Raw genomic sequence first — 12,703 nt, 5'->3', positions numbered from 1 at the left:
CACCTTTGCCTGTTGATCAGAGTTGCAGATTAGTTCGTGGTTAAAGGATCTAGAAGTTGGATTTGATCTCAACAAGATATTTACAATTACAGATCGATGTATTTATATCTAACTGCTTTATTTATGCATTATAGCAATGTGAAAATAATGAAGTTCAAAGATCTTAGGGTTCATGTTTATTTGTGATTGAATGGCTTAACACGAATAAATTATAGTTTTCACCTTAGTCTTCTCACAATATTGACACGTGTAAGAATATGATGTCCTATGAATTACAGCTTTGAATGAGTGGTTTTGGTGGTTCAATTCCAATTGAAGGCTTCTAGCCACATTCTGAAACCGCCAAATGCCTGTAAGTGCCTCTAATTTGCAGGTAACTGCTTTCTTCTCTGCCTGCCATGTGTTCACTTAGAAAGTCACACGTCTTTCCAACTGTAAGTAACTGATTCCCTCTTTGGCTAACATGTGTCCCATTCAGTAGTAACTTTCCAACTGTAAAAAACTGTTTCCTACTCTTCCTGCTACGTGTCAACTTGGAAAGTCACACGTCTTTCCAATTGCAAGTAATTGCTTCATTCTTTGGCTGACACGTGTCCCTGTGTAGTTACTTGTACTAAATGGCTTCATTTTCCACATGTTTCTTCATGATTGAACCTTATTTGCATATCACCCTTCCAATTGGAAACGCTTACATTTCCAATAGAAAACACTCACCTTTCCATTGGGATCGGTCACGACAACCTTTTCAGCTAGAAGATATTTATGGTATAAACACAATGTATTGTATTAAATCGAGTAATGAAATATGTATTATAGTAAGAAATTCATATACACAATAGTTGGATATGATTATTATGTTTTTTTTTTTGGCCACCATGCTTTGTCCATGAAATTCTTGCTCCCTGATGAGCAAGAGATCGAAAGTGATCTCTTGTTCACTAGTAAGTAAGAAATTTATTCAAATTATAAATAATGATAGTTAGATATGATTGATAAATTACTCATGGTTCGTAATAAAAAAATACATATAAATAGAGCTCAGTCTTCGATTGAAGGTATTAATTCTTATTTGTTTCCCTACATATATTTTTAGCTTTTGTATAAGGAATTCGTTGAATAGAACTTCATGGGTTAGTTCTGAAGATAGCCACTTTATCTATTTTGTCACAATTCATTTCAATCTTCACATGGTTCATTTTTCATTTGTTTGATGGATAAAAATTTATATCTTAGACAACAAAATAGTTTAATTGACAGTGGATCTAGTGGGACTATAATTACCTAAAGCAGGGTTGCAGTTTCATTGTTGGGATCAGCGGCTCCAAGTGTCCAATCATCCCTTATGATTACCAAATATGACAAACCAATATGTAGTTGCAAATTGGTGATTAAATTGTACTCTTACTTTTTGGGAAATTACCACATGGTCTAGAATTGTTGATCAGACCAATTACTATTGATACTTAAATAAAAATTAAATAATATGCTATATATTTTTGACGTATTTATTTAGGTGTCAAAGGAGTACTAAAATCATTGATACGGATCAATCATCATTTTGTTTAAGTATCAAGTGGTGATTAGCGTAGAAACAACGGTTGAAATTACAACTTTATTTTGATCATTTTATTTATTATTTTAGTATGAGTCAATTAATTTAATAGAAAAGAACAATTAATTTTTTTTTTTTACTTTGTGAATTGTAATTATGAAGTATCACTATTTTAATCACGGTATTGTGATATAAAAATGGCGATTAAATTTTTTACTAAAGGTAAAGATAAGATAGAATATAGGCTATATTACTTCTATTATTTTTTCCTTTTCCAACAATAAATCCCTATCCCATAATATATTATTACATAATGGTCAAGTCATATTAATGGGTGGGTAATGATTTGTAGCTCTTATGGCCAATAAATTTATGTAATTATTATTATGTATTGTAATTATATAATTAAAAAAACATATATATATATATATATATATATATATTATGTATAAATAATTTGTTCTATTTCAAAGGACCAAAGTAAAACGCAAAAGTTCTTCAAATTAAAAAATTGAAACGGAAATTGTGCTAGTGAGGAACCAGAACTAAACCGTTTTAGTTCTATTTCAATCGATTCTCGGGTTCCATCGACGCTTTATGTATTGTTAGGTTTCGTTTGGATGAAGGGAGTTGAAGAGATCGTGAGGAAAATAATAGGTAGGAATAAAGTTGGCTGCGCTTGGATGAGTTAAAATAATAACAAAAAAAGGAAAGAAATTATCATGTTCTAATATTTTCAAAATTTTGAAACTCCTAATGGTATTAATCTACTCATGTCCCATTGATTTAAAATAATACATGATAATTTAAGAATAATAGTTGCCTACTCACCGGTTAACCACGTATGTGGCGCAATACTAAACTGACAAGTGTTATTATATTTAAAATAATTTAATAACTATCTGGGTTAAACCCAAATGGATCTGAATCAATTTCTAATTCTCTCTCCTCTTCCTATTTCTCACGCTTCTATCCTGTGAAAGCCCTAATCTCATCCGTTCTGTCCCTCTCCCCTTCTCTGGCTCCTCTCCCCTTCTCTGGCTCTCATATTTTTACAGACATTTATATATGTATTAGTTTAAGCAAAATTCATTGAGACTAGGCAAGTTAAAAGAAGATAATGTTTTCTCAACCTTGAGAAGTAATTTGAAGCTTGCGAGTCAATTAACCTAGTTTCATAGTAGTCCATAGATAAGTCATATCCTCCATATATTTAAATTAGAAACATCATTTTGTCCTCCAATTAGCAGTGATAGTCAACTACATAAATTAGTAGTATCTATCAAAAATAAAAATAAAAATAAAATACTACTCCTAGTAGATAGACAAGTGCATAATCGAAACTGTGATACCCCCTAATTTTGGAACACGGATTGATCAAGTCCGCGCACAAAACCAGAGGATATCAAAACAATTAAAGTATTTTAAACAAGCACAGAGAACAAAATGAAATAAAAAGAATAAATAAACCGCTGAAGAAAAACTAATAAATAAATTTTAATTAATAATTCTCCAACAATTACAATTCGGGAATCCCATAACTCAAGGACCCCTTAAACATTATCCAATAATCCAATACTATTTAAAAGTACACAAGATGAATAGACGAATGACAGTCTCCCAGCTGCGGATCCTCAACCTCGAGACTGGAACCTCTAATAACCTGAAAAATAAATCGTGGGTTAAACCCTACGAGCAAGTTCACTCTACCAGGCCTCTGAAAACCAATAAGCAGATCATCTCTGATCAAAACCAAACCTAATAAAGTTTTAACTTTAATAAAGCACGATATACATGTCTATATATAATTATATATACTATACTAATCACATCCATTAATAGGTTTATTAAATTTCCATACCTATTAAATAATTATTAAAATAATATTCATACCTAGACCAATCTACCATTTCATTTTATAAAAACTCCTTTGACCTTAATCCCATCCTAGTCAGTTGTTTAATTATTTAAACAACAAATTATAATAAAAGAAATACTCTATTTAATTCCAACCCGATAATGATTTTAATTGTTTAAATCACATATCCAAAATCCAAGTTTTGACAAATCATCCACGTCTTCCCCAATATTATTTTATTAATGTAAAATAATACACTAACCAGTAAGTACTAAACTATTCTCATTTAAGAATATCTAACCCTAATCCAATCTATACATACAACAACTATAGATGATATTTTAATCATCTAACACATAACAACGTAGTTATGCTTTGGCAAATCAACCATGCCATTGTAAATATTTTTATTTATATATTGGCAATTCAACCATGCCTCCATAAGTATATTTATTTATACATTGGCAATTCAACCATGCCTCCACAGGTATATTTATTCATACATTTAATTAGCAATTCATCCATGCTTTCCATATATGTATTCTATTCATACAAATATTTAGGTAATATATTTAATCATTTGACAATTCATCCATGCCCACACTTTAACCATGAATTAACTTTAAAATTAACAATACGCTAAATCATACATAGCCATCACATGCATATTATACGCATATCATTAATTTAACAACCAGCCTATTAAGATATGCCAAATAAGAATGATAATATTAATCATCTTAAATGATTTATATATATATATACCTACACATATGTTATTTAATGTATTTATGTGTTTAACACCTTCTTTAATAATCCTTGATTATTTAAAATCAATATACATACATACATACATATATATATATTCATCCTTCCATACAACTCATAGACAAATTAAACTATATATACACATATATAAATAATTATATATATATATATATATATATATATATACACTTCCTTCCATAACAAATTATTAATTTATTATATTTACACAAATTAGTGCAACTAAATATGTCAGAAATAGTTTCCTTTAAATACTCCATATTGGTTTAAATAGTTTTCCGACACTTTCTCACTAAAACATAAATATCTCCTAGTAGGATGGGAATCTGATAATGAAATTGGTACCATTGGAAAGAAGACGAAAAATCCTTGAATTTGAGCTCAAGAATGACCCAATTTCGATTTAAAATGACTAAGTTATGACCGTTTTAATTTCTAGTGTCGAATTAGGCCAACATAGTTTCCCACGCGCGCCCACGTGCTTACTATGCACTTGCACGCGCTGGATTCAAGCCTCCTTGTGTGCTGGTATTGGCTAAGCTCTTTCAGCTACCGTGAGCTCACCACACTGAATCCATCACTTCCTTTATGCCGCATCCAATGGTCATAAATGAGTGCGCAAATGAACACGCTCACACTAGATTATTTTCTATTAACTATAATAGATCTAAGGTCCAAATCAGCGAGTGCACCATCTTCTCATGGTCTGCAATACACCAAATAATCCCATAGTTGACCAAACCACTTCTATGGTCCAGATACACATGCGCACCAAAGTTTTATGCGCCGCGATGCACCATATCAATTCACATAAGTTTAATTAATCAAATGGCCCTAATTGGCGTATACACCCTATTATCCTACACCGCGCCGCACTGGATCAATTCTTTATTGTGCCGCCGCTCCACATGCGCCAGTTACCTAGTATATATATATCCTAACAAATAATAAGAAAATAAATCCTAATAAATTCCTGAAAATATCAGAAAAATTCCAGAAAATTACAGAACAATTCTAGAAAATAAAGAAACCATAATTAACTCTCTTGGGTCACAAATCCACCTATAGATTGATTTTAAAATATACATAACACCTATATATATCAATTAAAATCCAATAATCTAAAAATCAAATATAATAGTTTATACTTTTTAATTATTCCGATCTAACCATAATTTTTAAACAAATAAATTCAATTAAAGCCTTGATACTCAAGGTGAAATCCTTATGAGTTATAAGAGGAAAGTTAGAGAAAACTCGCCTGAAGGTTTCGAAACGAAACCGACGCTTTAAGCTTTAATTATCTCTTCCAATTCCGACGTCCTCCTTTTCAGATCCGACCTCCTCCTTGTCAGCCCTTCTTCTTCCTCTCTCTCTGTCTGTTTTATTTTTCTAACGTGTAAAACCTTTAACCCTAAAGCCTTATGTGTATTTTTATACACCTTAAATTCCAAATCCTATTCCAACTAGTATTATGAATTAAAATAATAATCTTTAAATAATTTATATCTATAAACATATATATATATGAATATATATTCCTTCCATAATTAACTCATTAGTTAATTAAATCATATATACTTATAAATATCAATAAATATATATCTATATATATATCTTTCCATAACAATTATTAATTAATTATATTTATATATAATTATATATATATATATATATATAAATATAATTGATACAAAAGTGATCATTTAAATAATTAAATAACCATGGACCTTCATTAATTAACCCAATAAGGTTTCATACAAGCCCAAGACCACATCTTTTGGTCCAACTTTCCTTAAGCCCAATCCAATTAATTTAAATAAATAAGATAATTAATTAAATACCAAAATTAAAATAACTAATTACATGAAGCACATAAACAAACAAGAATTTACAACTAAGTCATATAATACCAATAAAATCAACACACCAATAATTCAATCAATAATCAACCACACAAACAATCAATCATCATACATAATCACGAAATATAACTTAATTAATTTAAGATAATTAATCTAGCACTCAATAAAATAAAATAAATCATTGAAGAATAAAATAAAATAATTAGTCCTAATTAATAAATCTTTTAAAATTATCGGGGTATTACAGAAACCGCTAGGGAAACTACATTCAACTCTTCCCAGAAAACATACAAAAAGAAATTTGGTTGTTCTTGATTAAGAGACTGCTATAATTCAACCTCTCTCAGAGCTGGTACAAATATTTCCAAATAATCTTATCTCATTGATTAATTGGATGGTACTAGTCTATATCATAGAAAATTAGGTCTGGAAAATATCATATTTAAAAATATGAGAGAGAGAGAAAGGGAGAGAGACAAAACGGATGAAATTAAGACTTCCACAAGATAGAAGTCTGACAAAGAGGGAGAGGAGAAAAAATTAGAATTTGATTTGGATCTATTTGGGTTTAAATTATTTACTTTTTATTATTTTAAAAATAAGAACACTAGTCACTTTAGTATTGCGTATAAGTTCCCTACCTACTTAGCGATGAGTAAGCAAGTACTATTCATAATTTAATTAATATTTATTTATTGTTTTCTTCTAATATAAACAAATTACTATAAAAATAATTGCTATCTTCTCTTTTCTCTGTAAAAAAACCCTATACCCCTCCTTTCTCTCTCCCTAAAACCCTAGATGCAACAATGGCATTAAGAGATCTCATCACAAGCTACTCGAAGCTCCTCTCTCGAATGGCTGTTCGTTCCCTTCGCACCTTTGCTTCTTCCGACTCCCATTCCGAATCATATATTCCAACTAACAATTCGGATTCGGATTCGGATTCAGATGCGGATTCGGACTCGCGCTCCAAGCAACTTCCTCACGCTGAAGGTAAGAAAAACAGAGCATTCAATCGATTTCTAAAAGAAGGGCCAGCATATCCCTGCAAGATGATGATCAACACTTGGTCAATGTAATTGTTGACTTGAATAAGATTGCCCTTTGCTGCGTTCTTCCCATAGCATATATAACAATTTTTTGTATTTTTTTTTTTCTTCATATTGTTGTGGAAGACTTTTGGTTTACCTTTAAATTTGATTTGGGCTTGAATTTGGATATTCTGTAGGAATTCAAATTCAAATGGAATTTACATCTTCATCTGTCATATCATATTTGGCTGACTAATTTTTGTATTGTTAGCCGCAAATGATGATGAGGAACACTTGTGACAGCTGGCGATGGTTTATGAGCTTAGAGCCTGATGCAGTTAGTGATGTTGTGAGTAATACCTTTTCTACTAATGAAGCGGGTGAGGCAACCAACGGTGAGGGCCCAGGTAAGTGTGTTTATGATGCATGTTCCCTCATTTTTCATAACTTTTCCATTGGAATGATATAATTTTGTTACAAGTTATGTGATACAAAAGCTCTATTTATAGTTTATGAGCTTAGAGCCTGATGCAGTTGTATATTTTCATTATTTTAAGCTCTACTTCTCTGTTCATTTGCATTATCCTCATAATATGGTGCACAATTTTTTTTTTTTTTTTTAATATTTGTCATTTAAAAGAAATCCATTTTGAATTTGGGTAGGAGCATCTTAGAGATTGATACCCCATATTTAAAGAGATAAAAATAAAAAGAGAAATAGGGAGGGGGAATTTGTAAATCTTATATCTAGGTATCCTAGTGGGATTCAAATGAATACGTAAAACATTGATATTATTTGTTCGGAGATTTGGTATGTTCAATCTATAGTTGTTGCATGACATTGCTTATTCTTTTTTCCCAAAATTCATTTCTACTTCAATTCTTAATTAGTTATGACCAAACCTGGACTGAGAACAGAACTCAAGTCATGGTCATGATAAGAGCATGAATTTGAGGTTGCAGTTTACAATTATGAAAAAATTGAACCAGAAAGTAATGCAAATATTAGTTGAAGTTACATTTCTTATCCATTATTGAACTGCTAATGCTGCTGCGTCTAATTCTTCTTCAAATTTTTTTTTTTGGTGATAACTAACATATCATAGAATAGCGCTTGAACGCATCCCAAATACAAATCTCACAGCCAAAACAATATGCTATATCCTCAAACTATCCTTAAAAATCATCATATCCTCTGCAAATTTATAATTTCAACCATTTACCGTAACAACTAACAAAATAAGAATAGAGAAGCCCAAATAGGAGTCTCCTCCCCATCAAAAGATCCCCTATTACTCTCTCTCGCAAATACCCGACCACGAGCAATCTCGAGCTTGATTCCTCATTGTACATCCTCTCCAAGCTGTAAGCATGCTCTAGGTAGAATGAGGCATGACCAAAGAAACACCAAAGCAGACAAGAATAAAGCCCCATCCCAGTCACCGGGCAATGCAAGAGTAGATGGTTTACCGACTCTCATCCATCTTACGCATACAACACCAATTGACGATCAGATATGCGGCCTACGCCTTCTCTGGAGGTTATCTATTGTCAGAATCCTCCATAAAGTTCTTCACCCAAAGAAAGCTACCTTTAAAGGGGTTTTGGTGTGCCAAATTGCCTTCCAAGGAAAAAGGCAACCCCTCCACGTTCAATAATCACTTATAAAGGGTGAACCTCAAAAGTCAACTTTCCAATGAGAAGCCACTCCCATGCCCACTCATCACTCCTCCCCCCTACCGATCTACTTATTGTACAACATCCCCCGGAGCTCAACAGAGTCCTCCACCTTCCAATCTTGAGACAGTCTTATGAATTGTGTTATACAAAATCGGTCTCCTGTTATGAAGGCGATAGCAATCGGCTATTGTAGGAAGTTTATGTGCTGCAATCCGAAACAGTCTAAGAAAAACCACCGGAATGTGAGTGCATGCAAAAGATGCCCAGTGAGTGTTAAAGAAGAAATTAAAGCGGACATTAGAAAGAAAAAAGATGAAAAAGAGCAAATGAATTTTTCCGAATGATGATATTAATATCATTCATGGAGAGGATAAGGAAAGGTCAAATTTCCATCTTTTATTGCTATAATTCCAGAACATCAGTTCCATGCTTATCGTTGCTAGTTTTAAAAAATGGAGAAAAAAGTCCGTAATGAAAGCATATTGCCCAGAATTTGAAATGGTTTTGAAGATCTAATTCAGTTTGAATTTTTGCATTGTGTTTAGCTATACACACCCTGCCTAATTGTACAGCGTGGCTACGCCACACAGGCGACACCTGAGCGCTAAGGAGGACTTTACATGTTGACGACTGCGTGGCATGAGGCGAGTGGAGTGCTAGTGTATTCCAGCTTAGTGTAGAGAAATATACAGTATTGTAGAGAGAGTCGGAAGATTTTAGAATATTGGAGAACTTATAAATATGTAAAGAAGCAGAGAAGAGAAGATTCTAGATGAGTAGGGAATTTTGTTGAGTTTGTAAATATCTAAAATATGTATAAAGTTAAAGAGAGTAGTGAGGAGGCCTATAAATGGATGACTAGTGTCATATGTAACCAACAAGTCCTAGAGTGTGAGTTAAGAGCCAAGTGTCATTTGTAACCGAGTTCTAGAGTGTGAGTTGAGAGCTAAATAGAGAACTTGAGAGCTAGCCTTGTACAAAGCATTCTTTGTAGTAATAGAAGTGTTCTTTCCCCTTGCCGATCAAAGTGTGCAAGTGTATGAATCTACAAGCCCAGTGAGAGGGGCAAGGGCTACTACAACATTAGTAAGCGCACGAGTGGGAGCACGCGGGCTCGAGTGACCATGGGAGGTCGGCTGACTGGTGTGAGGAGACACAATATCTTACCGCACGGGTTTGGCTAGAGTAGTGGAGAAACTCTAAGCCCTTGACATATAGAAACAATCAAGAAAGATTTTGGCTTCATATGATTAAAATGTTTATTTATTTGTTGTTATTTGCTACTATATTTTTGCCTTTAATGATATTTTTATATTATGCCTCTTTAGGAATCATTCATCGTATGGTGTGTGCCGTTTATATGAAGGAAGGAAAGTTTCCAAACATTGATAATTTAATCGTAAGTTTAGTATCTTTGATCAAGGAAGGAGAGCTTGATAACTGCAACCTATTTATCGTAAGTTCAATATGTATATATAATTTTTAATCTTTATATGATTCAGATTATTTTTTTAACAAATATATTGTTTGATCATTAAACAACATGCTATTTGTAGAGCCCAACATCGTTTTTTTTTTTGTACAGAAGCACAACATAGGATTAGAAAAGTATGGCTTGTACAAAAACGGTAACACTGATTGGCATGCGGCTGTGGTTTCCAAGTCGAGATATGTCTCGATACAAGACTTCATGTTTTGGTTATCCTGGATTTCTATACAATATGATGAAATGATTTATATTACATGTTTAAGCAGCAAATTTATGTTTTGGAGAGTTGTCCGATTAATTTACTAAGAGACGATATATTTCCACGCTTTTGGCATCCACCACTAGTTGGTTGGTACAAGTTAAACGTTTCTGGGTTTTTTAATGAAAATCTTGGCGGGACTATAGAAGCTTCTTGTGGAGAAGTATTCCGAGATTGTAAGGAAAGGATTTTGAAAATTTTCCATAAGCCTCTTCCCTGATGCAACGTCTAGAGATGAAGTATTCTTACTTGGAGTGCATCATGGGATTGATGAAATTCTCCAAAGTGAATCGAAAGTAAAGGAAATATTATTTGAGATTGAGCATAAAACAATTGTCAAGGTGCTAGATGATGAGAAGCGTATACCAGTGGAATATTTAGAACTTTATGAGTATGTTTTTTGTATAAAGTTTGGGTTTATTCTTTAAATTTAGATTCCTGTTTTCAAATATATTGATATAAAAACTATTGTTTTGCAGAAAAATTATTGATATGTTGTCAAAATTTGATGTTTATCACATAAAATTTCCACATCCTCAAGGAAACGCTGTAGCTAATAGAGTTGCGTATATAGCTTCACGTTTGACCGTGGGACAGAGTTTTCCGAAAGGCGATAGAGGTTTTGAGACACAAGTCATGTGTGATCAATTGAAGATTCCACGACATGAGATCTATCCGAAAGAAGGAATTGAAGCTGAAGAATCATCGGATGACGAATCATCCAATGGCGAATCGTTTGATGAGGAATTTTCTTCAGATGAATCTGAAGTCGGGTACTTTTACTTTGCTTTTAAAAATGTATTTTAAATTCCTGAAAAGAAAAAGTTATTGGCGTGATCTTGTGTTGTTCACCCGGCATTAAAAACAAAAATAAATAATAGGGGGAAATTTAAATGGGCTCTATTTCATTAGTATCAAAGTAATCCTAGTAAGTTTATGTTTTCTATATATTCTGAACTCTACATTAATGACAATCACACTTATTTCTGCTCCTATTTTTTCTAGGTTTTGGGGGGCAACATGCTATTTGCTGTCAGTTGACTTGCATACATCGTGCTGAAAATCACATTGCAAGAGGGATTGCAAAAAAGGATTTGAAGCTGAAGAATCATCGGATGACGAATCATCCAATGGCGAATCGTCTGATGAGGAATTGTCTTCAAACGAATATGAAGTCTGGTACTTTTACTTTGCTTTTAAATATGTATTTTAAATTCCTAAAAAGAAAAAGTTATTAGCGTGATCTTGTATTGTTCATCCGGCATTAAAAACAAAAATAAATAATAGGGGGAAATTTAAATGGGCTCTATTTCATTAGTATCAAAGTAATCCTAGTAAGTTTGTGTTTTCTATATATATATTTTTTTGAATGGTGTTTTCTATATATTCTGAACTCTACATAAAGACAATCAGACTTATTTCTGCTCCTATTTCTTCTAGGTTTTTAGGGGCAACATGCTATTTTGCTTTCAGTTGACGTGCATACATCGTGCTGAAAATCACACTGCAAGAGGGATTGCAAAAAAGATTTGAAGCTGAAGAATCATCGGATGACGAATCATCCAATGGCGAATCGTTTGATGAGGAATTGTCTTAAGACGAATCTGAAGTAGGGTACTTTTACTTTGCTTTTAAAAATGTATTTTAAATTCCTAAAAAGAAAAAGTTATTAGCGTGATCTTGTGTTGTTCAACTGACATTGAAAACAAAAATAAATAATAGGGGGAAATTTAAATGGGTTTTATTTCAATGGTATCAAAGTAATCCTAGTAAGTATGTATTTTCTATATATTCTAAACTCTACATAATGACAATTACACTTTTTTCTGCTCCTATTTTTTCTAGGTTTTAAGGGCAACATGGTATTTGATGTCAGTTGATGTGCTGGAAATCATACTGCAAGTGGGATTGCAAAAAAGATTCTGGCCCTACAAAATGCCTGGAATGTGATGCTCTTGACCATGAGGATTGCAAGAATTGGGCAAATTGTAGAAATTTTATTAAGGGTTGGATCCTGAGAATGTTATCAAGTACGTAATATTTAAAAATGCTGTGACAAAGAGTGTGGTCTCCACAAACACTTTGTTGGTTTTATTTCATTACTATAACTAAAAATTAGCATCAGTTCTCTATGGATTTTGAAGTTGCAATTCTCGTTCCGAAAAACTTATATGTGGAAC

This window comes from Cornus florida, unplaced genomic scaffold (assembly GCF_030987335.1).
Source record: "Cornus florida cultivar Cherokee Brave unplaced genomic scaffold, ASM3098733v1 CherokeeBrave_3.0.0_Hap2_Chr10, whole genome shotgun sequence".
Taxonomy (NCBI): Eukaryota; Viridiplantae; Streptophyta; class Magnoliopsida; order Cornales; family Cornaceae; genus Cornus; species Cornus florida.
This window is presented reverse-complemented; position numbering follows the sequence as displayed.